Source organism: Lemur catta, chromosome 7 (assembly GCF_020740605.2).
Source record: "Lemur catta isolate mLemCat1 chromosome 7, mLemCat1.pri, whole genome shotgun sequence".
NCBI lineage: Eukaryota > Metazoa > Chordata > Mammalia > Primates > Lemuridae > Lemur > Lemur catta.
Window position 1 is genome coordinate 69,387,204 of NC_059134.1, and position 6,481 is coordinate 69,393,684.

The 6,481-nt window shown below is 41.0% G+C and overlaps 1 pseudogene across 1 annotated transcript; it reads right to left on the reverse strand.

Annotated features, from left to right (window-relative positions):
* Positions 1 to 5,396: 5,396 nt before the first annotated feature.
* LOC123642475 lies at positions 5,397 to 6,481 on the reverse strand (annotated as a pseudogene). The gene is made up of 2 exons (XR_006736463.1): positions 6,067 to 6,481; positions 5,397 to 6,014 (listed from the first exon to the last, which is right to left on the reverse strand). The product of XR_006736463.1 is annotated as a 60S ribosomal protein L6-like (transcript).

Here is a 6,481-nt window from a genome sequence, read left to right on the forward strand (position 1 = left end):
TCTGGGTTGTTGTTCCAGTGGGATGTACTGCAAGACTCAGCCAGACCAGCAATCTGCTGCCAGCTTTGGCCCCTAGGGAAGTTTTGAGAGGGAATGGTTGTGTCCTTAATATCACATTTAATAACCTTAAATAAGCATAGGTATACCTTAGCTTCACTTAAGAGATGACTCAGAGTTGGTAAGCAAGAAATTTGTTGAAGGAAGGAAGCAAAAAAGAAAGAAGGAAAGAATTTAGTTCCCATTTATAGCTTAGTCATTCAGAAATTTGAAATTATAATAAGTCACTAATACAGGGATTAGTGACAGATACACTATAAAACGCTATAAAAAGGTGCTGAAATCCCAGTGGGCAGAGGAAGTTGAAGATGCAGTGGGGTAAGGGAGAGTCTATCTAATCAAGGGAGAATGGGGCAAAGGAAAGAATCAGAGAAACAAGATGGTGCCTGCTAGCCAGAGGAATTTACGTTCCTTTCCTCCTGGCAGCACTGGAGCAATTCCCACAACTCTCTCAGCATCTGGAACTTATTTGACTATGGGTGGAGGGAGACCAGTGACAGCTAGTGTGACTCGTGGCTTTCCAGAAAGATGGGATGGAAAAGCTCAGGGCATGACACGACCAGAGAGCTGAAGGAGAAAGGAAATGACCATTAAACAGAAGCAGAATTGAAAGGGTTCCTGGCTGCTTCTGGTATTTAGCTCATGCAATGGAGTCCCAGGAAAACAAGGTCTCCAAAAGGAAAAGAAATAGCGTCAATGTTGCTGGTTAGGTAAATGAGATTTCCAGACATAGATCACCCCGGGGATTCTTAATATCTATATACAGCCACAAACTTAAAGCTTTAAAACTTTGTGCAAGTGTTAGATAGTATTTTCTGTTAAAATACAAAACCCAAAAATGAATATAACTGTTGCATTCTGAGTTCCCTAGGAATAGACTCTGAGATGAATATTTGCATGCAGGGAGTTTATTGGAGCGTGCCCAGGGATTCAATATTGGAGGGAAGTAGGACTGGGGAGAAGAAATTGAACTGCAATGGGGTCACAACAATGGTCTCTCAGCCAATCCTACAGCTAGCTCTGGAGTTGTCCTGCTTTGGAGCAAAGTAGGCTGGGCCTTCATACTTGGGCATGGACTAGTCATTAGATGTGGGTTGCCTATGAACTTGAGTGAGATGACTCTCTTTAGGTGAGGACAATTATCAGCAGAGAGACTTGCCTGAGAGCCACCAGCTGCCAATATTCCTAGCAGCCAAGGGAATAGGTTGCCTCAGTCCAACCGGGGGATCTGAGTGGCACACCATAGCATCCAACGCAGCCAAACCTTTGCACTGGATCTACTAATTTTGTATAAAAAATTCTGAGAACAGCTCCTCCAGGATCCTGGTTTGACTCTTGTCCCAGTGAACCTTATAAGAGGAAGGTTAGTGGGACCTTTGTTACTGTTCCTGATCTGAAGGTTGCAACTGGTATTCATTGTGTCCTTGCTCTACAACCCATTTTAGTTTCTCTCACCCTCAGCTCTGCTGTTTAGGAGGCTTTCTGGGTGGGCTTCTGGTTACGATGTCCTTCTCAGGTTATGGCTGCTGCCCTTGTCTCCATTTATCATCAAAATTGGGCAAAGGGATATCAAGAGATGCCCCAGTAAATCACCAGGACCTCCAAACCCACAAAGCCCAGAGTTGCAGGGACAAGAAACACAAATACCACAAGTGGGTCACTGTGAGTGATGGTAAGCAAGGCTCGGGGCCACTTCTACTTCCTTCTCTTGGATCCCAGAACTATGTAGTAGACCTACTAAGAACACAGGCACATATAATAGTGGTAGATTTAGGGTATATGCTACATCCTGGAAAATGTTACTCTGCCTTTGCAGGGTATCACCTACAAAGTGGCTTCTCAGTCGCTCTTTCAAAAGGCCATTTCATTACTTTGTCAAGCTGACAGCTTCTGTATGCAGAAGCTGTATGGTATGAAATAGGAATATTGGATCCCATGGTCATGTGCCACTGCTGCTCCAACTCTGTTGTGAAATGGGTTCTTGGGCCCAATTAAAATAAAACGTAGGATTCCATGTTGGTGGGGCAGACACTCTATAGGCCATCAGACATGGTGCTGGCTGGAGCCTTGAAAACAGAAAAGGTAACCCCATACTCAGAATATGTATTATTCCAGTTGAAATGTATCACTGCTCCTTCCAGTGCAATCAACTTGCCATCAAGTGGCTGGTTGGTCTTCTGGAAGAAATGGGGCCTTGCTGAGAGCTTTTTTGGTGGCAGATTGCAAGAAGGAGGAGTAAACAGTGATGCAGTTGCAACAAGGGATCCCATAGGAGTTCTGAGACTGGAATGATCAGAGGTGTCCTTCCTTGAGGCAAGGGAATCTGGCTGTATACCCCATGCCCTATCATTGACCAGTCACGGAAGTAGCTATCCCCAAGGAGAGGGGTATGACCTGGGCAAAGGAGCTTTCTTCAGTTGAGGGCAGTTCTTGGGGAGACATTCAGCTGAGAGCTGGCAGCCAACTTTCCCAGTAGGTGAGGGGATGAGTGCCTCAATCTTGAAGGATAGTGGGCTTTTGTTTTGTAGCATAAAACCCATTGACCTTTCCATTAATGATTTCTTTCTTTTTTTTTTTTTTTAAGACAGAGTCTCACTTTGTTGCCCAGGCTAGAGTGAGTGCCGTGGCATCAGCCGAGCTCACAGCAACCTCAAACTCCTGGGCTTAAGCGATCCTACTGCCTCAGCCTCCCGAGTAGCTGGGACTACAGGCATGCACCACCATGCCCGGATAATTTTTTCTCTATATATTTTTAGTTGTCCAGATAATTTTTTTTTATTTCTATTTTTAGTAGAGACGGGGTCTCGCTCAGGCTGGTCTCGAACTCCTGACCTCGAGCGATCCACCCACCGCAGCCTCCCAGAGGGCTAGGATTACAGGCGTGAGCCACCGCACCCGGCCCATTAATGATTTCTTTAAATGCATCTACATTCTAAAATTGATATCTTCTGATAGAAAAAGCATATTATTACTGTATATGCTTTATGATAAATATTTAAAATTTTTATTTTCAAATGAAAATCGCTTTTAGTTTAATTATTTAACTCCTCTAAATTTACTGTGGCATATAGTATAACATGTGATCATATCTATTCCTCTTATTTCTGCCTAAACAAGCAGAGTAATTTTGGTTTTAAAATATATACCTATGACCATAGATATATATACATACGAATATGCAAAAAAGTATGGAAGGAAAATTTTAACAGCAGTTAACCTTGGCTGGTTGGATTACATTGAACTTAATATTTCTCTTCTCATGTATCTATGTATTTTAACATGCATTACAATGAACACATATCACCTATTGCTTAGTAAAAAGAGAAACTCTTTAATAAAATGAAGAAAATAAATATATTAACTGTATTTTAATAGGAATTTGGAATCTTAGTTGTAAATGGGATTGCTTTTTACACTTCTGTTTCTGGCTATTGGTTGTAACAACTATTTTAAAATCTCTTTGTGTTTCCTGCTGACCACTTGAGGAAATGAGAAATTGTCCATTGTGAGAAAGGGTGCTTAGCAGAGACGGATTTGCACTGCCTGTTTACTTTCACATGTCTGTGTCTCTTGTGGACAATGTTTGAGTAGTGCCTGGCCCTTGTGAGCCATGCAGGCAATGTACCTTTATTATTTTCCTCTATGAATAAGCCAAGTTAATTGACCTGTGCTGGGATCAACCCATGTCCTTAAAACCCCTAAAGGCACAGGCAGTACAGACCTTTGCTTTCAACAGCTTTCATTTCAAATAATTAGAGCTGCCTGGGCTGCTTTGGGAGATGTTGGTTTCCATGATATTAAAGACTGAAGTGACTACTTATTATATTTTACGATTGGCTACAGGTTTTCAAGCAATGGATTAAGGGTTGGTCTAAATAATGTCTTAAAAATACGACATGCCTTTAAAATTATATAAGTAATATGTGTTCACTGTAGAAAAATGAGACAATGGAGACAAGCCAAAAAAATGCCCATAATTCTACCACTTATAGATGATCGCTGTTAAGACTTTGGTGTCTTTTCTTCCAAATGGTTTTCCATGTCTGATGTATATAATTACATAAATAAACATGCATACTTATATTTCCTAGTTCCTAAGGTATACTTTCCTACCTTTAACATTTCTGAAATTGAGATGCAGTTTTACAATCAATGATGAAATTTGATAAAGTATTGCTCTTCTTCCCCCAAAATAGCTATAATTAAATGCAGTTCATGGTATTTTGAAATTGAGAGAGAGATTTTTAATCAAATTTTTATTTTCAGATAATTGTAAATTCACATATAGTTGTAAGAAATAATACAAAAAGATCTTGTACTCCTTATCCAGTTTTCCCCAATGGTAACATCTTGCAAAATTATAATTCAGTATCACAACCAGCATATTGACATCGGTACAGAACATTTCCATCACCACAAGGATCCCCCAGGTTGCCCTTTTATAACCGTACCTACCTTCTTCCCAACCCCCCTTCTTCCACCTAGTCTGTTACCTCTGGTAGCCACCAATATGTTTACTATTTCTATAATTTTGTCTTCTCAAGGATGTTTTATAAATGGGCCAGATGCTGTGGCTCATGCCTGTAATTCTAGCACTTTGGGAGGCTGAGGCAGGAGGATTACTTGGGGCTAGGTGTTTGAGACCAGCCTGGGCAACATAGAAAGACCCTATCTCTACACAAAAAATAAATAAAAAAGTAAGCAAAGTGTGGAGGCGTGTGCTGGTAGTCCTAGCTATTCAGGAGGCTGAGGCGGGAGGTTCTCTTGAGCCCAGGAGTTCTAGGCTGCAATGAGCTATGATCACCCCACTGCATTCCAGCCTGGGTGACAGAGTGAGACCCTGTCTCTACAAAACAAAAAAGTTATCTAAATGACATCGTACTATATGTATATTTTTATTTTTGTGTTTTTTCACTCAGCATAATTATCTGGAGATTCATCCATGTTTTGTATGTATTGATAATGTGTTTTCCTTTTATTGTTGAGTAATATTCCATGGTATGAATGTACCTAATTAAAAAAATATATGTTATTTAATTAGGTGGTTTGTTTTGTTCTTGAGATAGGGTCTTGCTCTGTTGCCCAGGCTAGAATGCAGTGGCGTCATCATAGCTTACTGCAACCTTAAACTCCTAGGCTCAAGAGATCCTCCTGCCTCAGCCTCCCAGAGTGCTAGGATTACAGGTGTGAGACACCACGTCCAGCTAATTTTTCTACTTTTTGTAGAGACGGGGGTCTTGCTCTTGCTCCAGCTGGTCTCCAACTCCTGGGCTCAAGTGATTCTCTCACTTTGGCCTCTTCACGTGCTAGGATTACAGGCATAAGCCACTGTGCCTGGCTTAATTAGATTCTTTGTAAGAAATTTAGAACACCAATTTGTGAGGATAAACTCCATTTGTCAGGGCAAACACAGACTGCAGGTAGCCCTGGAGCTGAGGAATAGCTTTGACTTTTAGTAAAATTTGTGAATCCATAGCTTTGTGATCAACCTTGTGCTGCTCTATAATCTCCTATTTCTCTTTCCTGTGTTGAAAACCTCATCTTCCTGGTACCTGGGCTTCTTCTGCAGCTGCTTCTTTTTGAAGTAAGCATCAGTAAGATGTTTTGGGATTTACACATTGCTGATATCAATTTTTGTGGAGGTGGTGATGACAAATTTCTGTTGTGTTCTTTGCAGAGGAACTCAATTGAGGACCAGAGGTCTGGTCACAAGTAACAAGCCACTGCTCAGGAAATGCTAACAGGAAAACCACCATCTTTCCTCTGTGGCGTCCAGTGAGGATGATCAGAAGGGTCCAGGAAGGATGATGCTAGCTTGCAGTTTGCTCACATGTTGACTGAAGGGTTTTTTTTTTTGCCATGGTTCAACAGCTTTTCAGACATATCTTCAGCAGGATAATATCTGAGCATTTTTTGAAGTTTTACTACCCAAGTACTACCATTCTTGTCACCACCAACTGTTTTTTTTTTTTTTTTTAAAGGCTGGTCAAGTGAAGCCCTGGGAGTCACCAACTGGTTTTGTAATAGTGACAAGGACCTTCTTGTTCTTTTTCTTTTCAATCTTGGATTTAGCCACTGAGTATTTCCTTTCATACATGGCCTTTCTGGAATACATAGCAGATCGGGAATATCTGCTGATTCCTTTGGCAGGATTTCTTCTGCGGTGAGGCTTCCCCTTCTTGGGATTTTTAGTCTTGAGGTTACCCTTTTTAACCTTGCCACTTGCATCAGGCTTTTTGGCTTCAGGTTTCTTCTCCTTAGTATCCGGCTTCTCAACTTTTTCATCTGCCATCTTGCAAGAAGGGAAAGAGAACTAAGCTCTAATTTTGTAGCTGTTCACTCATTGAAGTACATTTGGATTGTTTGTTTTCAGGTTGGTGTATTACAAATAAAGTTGCTATAAACATTCAAGCACAGATTTTTG